This window comes from Thamnophis sirtalis, unplaced genomic scaffold (assembly GCF_051295495.1).
Source record: "Thamnophis sirtalis isolate CommonGarterSnake01/CBP01778 unplaced genomic scaffold, rThaSir2_p1.2 scaffold_19, whole genome shotgun sequence".
NCBI classification, from domain to species: domain Eukaryota; kingdom Metazoa; phylum Chordata; class Lepidosauria; order Squamata; family Natricidae; genus Thamnophis; species Thamnophis sirtalis.
In genome coordinates, this window is record NW_028261399.1 from 59,466 (window position 1) to 68,566 (window position 9,101).

Below are 9,101 nucleotides of genomic sequence, written 5' to 3' on the forward strand. Positions count from 1 at the left end.
AACGGACGGAGGTTCCCATGGCCAGCCTCAGCTTTCCTGTGCCGGAACCCTTTCTGCCTCCCCGGAGCTGCTCCTTTCCCCTCCCCATTTAGCCTGCAGCCCCGTGGTCATCTCCGGGTGGCCCACTTTCCTCCTGGGGCGGGTAGGGGAGAGAAGGGGGGATTGCAGCTGGGTCCAGGTGCTGCTGGCCGCCTGGCACCAAGACCCCCTTCCTCCCCCCGCTGGAAGGAGGAGCGGGTGAGGTCGCCATGGCTATTGCCAGCCTGAAAGAAGCCTTGAATGTAGCCATCCTTTCGTGTATTATAATCAATACTATTTAAATTTCCCGGCCACCTGAACCCGAGACTCCTGGCGGTTTTGCAAATGTTAAAACACGTTTTTATTGTTGTGGGGCGCCTACATTTGGGAGGGTCAAATCCTTAAGGGAAGAAGATAAAAGTGATTTTAGAATACTGGTGTCCCCCCCACCTCTTTTGTAGTTCAGGAACCTCTCTGTAGTTTATCTCCTTGCCTTATTTTTCTTTTGTGGAATACTCTTGGTGGTACCTGAGTGTAATCATAATTTAGTCTTGGGTTATTATGAAAGGAAAACGGAATGTGGTTACCATAGGTGTAAACTCCGGATTATCCAATCAGAGGAACTAGAAGAACCTTTTGCTAATCATTTAGCTGGTTAACAGGAAGCATAAAAATAGGGGACTTTAACCATCCTGACAACTGGGAAATACCTAATCACTGCACCTGGTGGGAGGTCAAAGAGGTGAGATACGAGAATATGAAGTTTTCTTGGCCTTAAGAGAGTCCCTGGCGGGGGCGGCGGAGCTTTGCCCGGGTTTCTGCTGGAAGACAAGGGGACCATTCTGGGGATCCAACTGGCAAGAGTGTCAGATGTCTGGAGATGGTCTTACATGGTACGGACATTTGGAAAACCCATATAGAGCGAATCAAATAATGATAGAACACTTGTTCCAATTAAGCACCAAGTGGGATGTCAATTTAAAAGCAATTTATTAGAGTATTGTAGCAAACAGATTTCCCTCAACCAAAGAGGAAACAGAACCGGGTTTAATTTTATACTCAACACAGTAGAAAAAGTAGAAAAGAAAAATTGATTGTATGGAAGAAATAAGATTTTTTTTAAAAATATAGAAAACATATATTTATAAATATAAATCAGTCTGTTTTTAAAGCATGGAAGAAATCATCCTGCTCAGCTACAGTTGTATCAGAGACATGGACAATAACATCCCATAATATTAAGCACCAGCATTGAAATGAGCATTGCATTACAGAAGAGAACATTCACATGAGAAATGGCATCATGAGTCACTTAAGTCTCCTGTGAAAAGGTACAATTGCAGCCAGTTGAAACATCTAGCATGTACAATTGAAAAAGTCCTTTCTTAATCAGCCTGGGAAACTCCCTTATTTGGCAACTATTTACTTTTCTTAATCTCCTCTTTACTCAACCCTCTTATTGGAATTACAATTATTATGGATATCATTATTCTGTTGCTTTGTAAGGACACTGGAAGTTTGTGCACTTGGGACAAATCCCTAATGTGTCAATTCACAATTGGCCAAATTGAATACATAATTCAACTGAATTCCCAAGATACACTCTGTGACTTCTCCCACACCCTTGTGAATTATTTGGTCTTGATGGAGGCCTCTACTCTCAGTATAGCTCTTTCCACACTCCAAGCATTTGTAAAATTTCTCTATAGTGTGAATTATTTGATGCTGAAGAAGTTTCCCATTTGACTGAACCTCTTTCCACACAACAGGCATTTATGAGGTTTTTCTCCTGTGTGGATCCTTTGATGTGCATAAAGGTCTCTCCTCTGACTGAAGCTTTCCACACTCCAAACATTTATGAGGTTTTTCCCATGTGGATCATTTGATGTCTATAAAGCGTTCTTACTCTCACTTAAACTCTTTCCACACTCCAGACATTTATGAGGTTTTTCTCCTGAATGGACTCTTAAATGGTCTTCAAGTTCTCTAATTCTTTTGAAGGATTTTTCACACTCCAGACATTTATGAGGTTTTTCTCTTGTGTGGATCCTTGAGTCACAAAGGATTCTTGCATGTTGCATAAGTATTGCTCTCCGATGGAAGCTCTTTCCACACTTAAAGCATTAATGTGGATTTTCAAATGAGTGGATTTTTAGATGGTTTTCAAGATGGTCCTTTCGCTTGAAGGATTTCTCACATTCCGAGCACTGATATTTCCTTCCTTCCTCCTGGATCTTTTGGGGATTCCGGGGTCTCCTGAAAGACCCTCCACTCTCCAGGCATTTCATCCCTTTCTCTCCACAATGGATCCTTTGATGTCTATAAAGGTTGCTCCTCTGACTGAAGCTCTTTCCACACCCCAGACATTTATGAGGCTTTTCTCCGGTGTGGATCTTTTGATGTACATAAAGGTTGCCTCTCTGACTGAAGCTCTTTCCACACAACAGACATTTATGAAGTTTTTCTCCTGTGTGGATCCTTTGATGTTTATAAAGGTCACTCCTCTGACTGAAGTTCTTTCCACACTCCAGACATTTATGAGGCTTTTCTCCTGTGTGGATCTTTTGATGTGCATAAAGACTGCCCCTCTGACTGAAGCTCTTTCCACACTCCAGGCATTTATGAGGCTTTTCTCCTGTGTGTATCTTTTGATGTGCATAAAGATTGCCTCTCTGACTGAAGCTCTTTCCACACACCAGACATTTATGAGGTTTTTCTCCTGTGTGGATCCTATGATGTTTATAAAGGTCGCTCCTCTGACTGAAGCTCTTTCCACACTCCAGACATTTATGAGGTTTTTCTCCTGTGTGGATCCTTTGATGTCTATAAAGGGTTCTACTCTCACTGAAGCTCTTTCCACACTCCAAACATTTATGCGGTTTTTCTCCTGTGTGGATCCTTTGATGTCCATAAAGGCTGCTCCTCTCACTGAAGCTCTTTCCACACTCCAGACATTTATGAGGTTTTTCTCCTGTGTGGATCCTTTGATGTTTATAAAGGTCGCTCCTTTGACTGAAGTTCTTTCCACACTCCAGACATTTATGAGGTTTTTCCCCTGTGTGGATCCTTTGATGTCGATAAAGGGTTCTCCTCTCAGTGAAGCTCTTTCCACACTCCAGGCATTTATGAGGTTTTTCTCCTGTGTGGATCCTTTGATGTGCATAAAGGCTGCTACTCTCATTGAAGCTCTTTCCACACTCCAGGCATTTATGAGGTTTTTCTCCTGTGTGGATCCTTTGATGTTTATAAAGGCTACTCCTCTCACTGAAACTCTTTCCACACTCCAGGCATTTATGAGGTTTTTCTCCTGTGTGGATCTTTTGATGTCTATAAAGGGTTCTACTCTCAGTGAAGCTCTTTCCACACTCCAGACATTTATGAGGTTTTTCTCCTGTGTGGATCCTTTGATGTTCATAAAGGCTGCTCCTCTGACTGAAGCTCTTTCCACACTCCAGACATTTATGAGGTTTTTCTCCTGTGTGGATCCTTTGATGTGCAAAAAGGTTGCTCCTTTGACTGAAACTCTTTCCACACTCCACACATTTATGAGGTTTTTCTCCTGAATGGACCTTTAAATGTTTTCGAAGATACTCATTTCTCTTGAAAAACTTTTCACATTCCGGGCACTGATATCTCTCTTCTTCCTTCTGGATCCTTTGGGGATTCGGGGGTCTTCCGAAGGACCCTCCGCCCTCCAGGCCCATCTCGGCGTCTCCGCCCGTTTCCCCCTGCAGCCGCCTTTCCCGGGCTCCCCCTGGGCTCATCCCTCCTGCAGCTCCGGAGCCCCCAACATTTCCCCGCCGTCTCCCGGGGCTGCTCCGCGGGGCCCGCTCTCCTCCTCTCGGGCGGCGCTTCCTTCCTTCTCTCCCCCGCCGGGCTCCTCCGTCCTCCTGCAGGGGAGAAAGAGAGGCGGGTCACGGCTGGGTCCCCCTCACCGCAGGTGTCTCAGGCCGAGGCCTGCCCTCACGAAGATCCGAAGGGGACCCTCCCAGGCTGCCACTCCGTCCCAGCAGCCTCTACTTACATCCGGTTTCTCCGCCTCCGAAGGGAACCGCTCCTTCCGTCAGCTCTCTGATTCCGAAAGTGAAGGCGCTCCATATACCAGCCCCGCCTTCCTGCGAAGCCCCGTCTCCTCCTCTCCAGGCACCGCCTCCTTGACGTTCACTCAAAGGAAAGAAAGGGACCCGCTAGAACGGCGGTTCTCAACCTTCCTGATGTTGTTCGACACGGTTCCTCCTGTGGCGGTGACCCCCAAGCGCCTAATTGGGCTCCAGCCTTCGCCGCCACGTTCCTTTCTTTTATTTCATTTTCCGCGCCTGCTTTTCCGCCTGAGCAACGGTCCCTCTCGGTTTCCGTAGCTCAGCCCCTCAACTCCGTCGCTGGGAGGAAGCTGCTTTCCCAGCGTCCTCTGCGCTGCGCGCGTCTCTCCCCACTCCGGCCCCTCCTTTCGCCCCGCCCACAGCCAGCCACACGGAGGGAAGGCGGGGCTTCGGGCGCTCGGGCACCTTCGATGGGAGGAGCTTCAGTAGTCCCTCCCCTCCTGCCGCCCGCGGAGCCCCCGCCGCTCCTTCCCTTTGGGCGCGGGAGGGTCCTGGCGGGGGCGGCGGAGCTTTGCCCGGGGAGCTGAAGGGGAGGCTCCGAAGGGAAGGCCCGCGTCCTCCCTTCCCCGGCTTCTCTGGCCAGGGAGACGCAGCACACTGAGCCCATCGGGCCTCCGGGGCTCTGCAGGCTCCGAAGACTTCCAGGGTCCCGGGGGTCTCGGGCGACCCCTGGGAAAAGGCCTTTCCACCCCCAGGAGGAGAACCGCCGGGCCAGGAGCCAAGCAGCCAAGGGGATCCCGGGAAGGGATGGAACTCAGCCCGAGGGGATCCCGGGAGGCGATTGGGAAATAAGGGAGCCAAGGAGGGACGGGGGAATCCATTGGAAAGCCAGGGATCCCAAGGGGGGATCGGGAACCAGGTGGAAAGAAGCGGATCCCAGGAGGGGATCACCCCCACCCTTTCCTGCAGGGGCAAAAGGACCCCTCCTCCCTTTAGGGCTGAGTAGGGGGGAGACCAGCCGCGGGGGAAGCTCTGGGCCCCCTGGAGAAGGAGCTGGAGAGGCTCATGCAGTTGCTCTGGACTGGATCCCCTAGACCGGATCCCCTGCGGTTGAGGCCGTGGCCCTCTGGCCACAGGGACCCCAACCCTGCAGCCGAGGAGCCCCCAAGACCCCCCAGCTCCGAACAAAGTCTGGCTACGACCAAACAGGGGCCGGAGAAGGCGGGGTGGGAACAAGGGATGGAAATAAATTCTGTACATGCTCAGAGGCTGCAGTGGCCTGTTTTCCACAAAGGACGGTTGGGGATCCTGGGAATGGTCATCCCACGTCAAGCGTGTCCCGTGAGTGGCAACTGCTAGCTGGCCTCTAATTGAAATGGGCCCAATTGGCTGTGGAAGGGACAGGAGACCACAAAGAGATCTCCACTCTGCCTGGAAGAAGCAAAGGCGAACCGCTTCTACGTTGGGGCTTCATAAATCAGAAACACACTTTCTAAGGTGGGAAACGTGGTCCCATGTGGCTCTGTCTAAAACTGCCCCCTTGGCTGGGGACCCATCAGCAAAGCCCTTTAAAATATCCCAATAACGTTCTGGGTGGTCAGGTGACTGACCCTCTTTATGACCATTCCTAGTTATGACCTTGATGGCAAGCTCCATTACCATATTTATGTATATGTACTTGAATAATAATTCTTAACATGCAATGCACAAATAAAGTGCAAATGTATAATGTTCACTAGCCATAATTTCTTGGAAAGCGTAAAGGAGAAATCTGAAAAAGGGGCAAAGCTAAAAGAGGATAGAAAAAAATATTTTGTTTGTGACTTGTAAACTCTGTACATGCTCAGAGGCTACAGTGTCCTGTTTTCCACAAAGGATGGTTGGGGATCCTGGGAATGGTCATCCCACGTCAAGCATGTCCCGTGAGTGGCAGCTGCCAGCTGGCCTCTAATTGAAATGGGCCCAATTGGCTGTGGAAGGGACAGGAGACCACAAAGAAATCTCCACTCTGCCTGGAAGAAGCAAAGGCTAACCGCTTCTACATTGGGGCTTCATAAATCAGAAATGCCCTTTCTAAGGTGGGAAACGTGGCCCCACGTGGCTCTGTCTAAAACTGCCCCCCTTGGCTGTGGACCCATCAGCAAAGCCCTTTAAAATATCCCAATAACATTCTGGTTGGTCAGGCGACTGACCCTCTTTATTACCGTCCCTAGTTATGACCTTGATGGCAAGCTCCATACTTACCATTTTTATGTATATGTACTTGAATAATAATTCTTAATATGCAATGAACATATAAAGTGCAAATGTATAATGTTCACTGGCCATAATTTCTTGGAAAGCGTAAAGGAGAAATCCGAAAAAGGGGCAAAGCTAAAAGAGGATAGAAAAAAATATTTTGTTTGACTTTGTTGACTATGGAAAACTCAAGAGCAAAACCAAGAAATTCAATCATTAAATGATACCTAAAGGAGAGTTTTGTGAAATAAAGGCCTCGGAGTCATTAGATCTGTAAATCAGAGGCTCCCCCCTCATTTGCACCCAGAAACAACCTGGAAACGAACACTGTGCTTGGAATTGGGCTTATACAACTAAAGTGACTCCTGTTCAACACATACACAGATGGGTGCATTTATCGCCCACTGGAGCAATCTTCAAGGGCAGCCCCAAGGAAAGGGAAGGGCAGTCCTCCAGCTTCAACCTGACAGGCTACTGAAACTATTTGGCAGAGATTGTCAGTGGGGTCTCTTGAAAAAAACACCACAGAATTTTGCATTAAAATAAGCACAGATTGACAAAAAATAGAAAAGAAGGGAAAAAGGAAAGAATTCAAAAAAGCACAATATTGGTTAGAAGGTTTTTTTTAGTGCTGACAACAGTGAAGAGTTGTTACGTAAATGGTTGTAAGTGGAGGACTGAAAGGTTCTGCTTCATCGTCAGGGTTTCACCCCTGGAGCAGAAGCTTAATCAGAAGAAATTCTTAAACCAGTGAGATGGAATCATAGAATTGTAGGGCTGGAAGGGACCTTGGAGGTCTTCTAGTCCATTCCCCTGCTCAAGCTCCTAGAATCATAGAATTGTAGGGCTAGTCCACTCCCCATCTCACATCCTGCCCAGGTTCATAGAATTGTAGAGATGGAAGGTTCCTCAGAGCTCCTCTAGTCCACTCCATTGACCAAGGCAGGAGTCTTCACCCCAAAAGTTGCTTCTCTAGCTGTGAAAACCTCCAACCTTCTGCTCCTTCCTTGCTTACCAGCCTGCTTACCATGTGATGGGTGGGTGTTGTGCCCCACCCGTGGGCCTCCTTCCTGATCCATTCCACAAACATCATGAATCAACTTTGTCTGGGATGATGGGAGCTGAAATCCAAATATTGGCAGGCAGCTCCAGGCCAAATGTCCCATTTATTCACTTCTACAACTCTACACAAGGCTTCTTTTGATCCAGGGAAAGCTACTTCGGGCATCTGAGTTCTCCTTTCTCTGCCCTCCAGGCTAAAAGTAGCCAGAGTTACCCTGTGGTAAGATGGGTGGCTAATACATTCGATAAATAAAAATAAAATAAATCCCGGAGGTTTGTGGTGACAGGACGATTGTTTTCCTTTTTGGAGGAAGCGTCCGATGCTCCAAAGAGATCCAGCCAACTCAGGAGATGAGCACAAACAGGGAACAGAAAAGAGAAGTGAAACATCAGGAAGTTCCTTAATTCCTTTATTCTGGCATTTCTCAAAACGTTCAGAGGGAATCCTGGAAGTTTAAATCTTTCTGCCGCTTCCTGGAGTTTGGCAGCAGCTCAACAGGTAGCGGCACCTGGATGGAACTGGAGTGGAAGGTTGCCGGTAGCTCAGCCTGGTAGCCAGTGCCCCTTGCGGATTTGTGGCTAAGGTCCCAATATTCCAGCTTGTTCTGTCCTATCCAAGGAAAGCTACTTCGGGCATCTGAAGCTTGGCCACGAAGATGAGAGGACTTCAAGTCCCAGAATTCCCCCACCCATTTGAAGGCATGCTGAGTGGGGAATTCTGGGAGTTGGTCAGTCCATCTTCAAGTAGCCCAGCTTGAGGGACAATGGCCTAAAGTGACTAGATGACAAAGAATCCACACTCAATGGCCCCCAAACCGTTGGGTTCTCGCCACCTACTTAGCCAAGTCAGGGAAGGACATAGCCACACATACAACAGACACAACTAAATAGCTTTCCCTTTAACCTTCTTCATTTAGCTGTCTTTACATTATCCTTTTAAAAAACTATGACCCAGGCACTGCCCGCTTTCCCCCAGTGTGCTGCAAGTGCCAGGGCCCTTGGGGGGGGTCTCCCCTGAGCATCCTGGGTGAGGGGCTTGGGGTCTTTCCAGCAGGGAAGGAGCCCTCCTGGCAAGGCCCCAAAGGGATGAGCAGCAACCCTCCCTGCCTCACCTATGCCCCATGCCTGTGGCCTGTTTGGCGGCCTCCCCCAGCAGAATCAGGGCACTAGTGTCAGCCCTGTCTCCGTGGTGTCTGTAGTGGCTTGGACCTACCAGCTGAGCCTCTGGGAGGTTGGAGTGAACACCTCCCCTGCGGAGAAGGCTACCACCAACTAACAATACAGCATATGCCAACTCCCTTCTCTGGCAGTAGGTGTTGCCAGCAGAGCCTGGGGCACAGCCCCCCCTTCTGTCCCTCCCCCGGGCCCTTCAGGGCTGGGGCCAGGTGGGAAACTGACGTAGCCAAGCCACTTCCTCTCCTCATCAGAGGAGGGGGGTGAGGTGTGGGTGGTGGGCAGGAAAGCTGACAGATGTGGTGAATCTATAGGCAAAAGGGAACTGTGTAAAAAGAACTCTTGTGTAAGGAATAATTATGAATTGTTTCTGGCTTTGGCTGTTGTTGGCAAAAGGCATGCGAAGTGATAATTTCCTGACTATTAACTCCCCATGTTGCGAAAATACCCAAGAAACTCCCTTCGCTCTTGAAGAAGGATCCCAGGATGTCAAAAATCCCGGAGAAAAAGATAAAAACCCATTACAGGATGGGGAACTGGTCCGCTCCCATCAGCGGCACATTATTTATG

The 9,101-nt window shown here is 48.8% G+C and overlaps 1 pseudogene; it reads right to left on the reverse strand.

Annotated features, from left to right (window-relative positions):
* Nucleotides 1-1,734: 1,734 nt before the first annotated feature.
* LOC148042268 (uncharacterized) lies at nt 1,735-3,731 on the reverse strand (annotated as a pseudogene).
* Between the last annotated feature and the right edge of the window lie 5,370 nt (nt 3,732-9,101).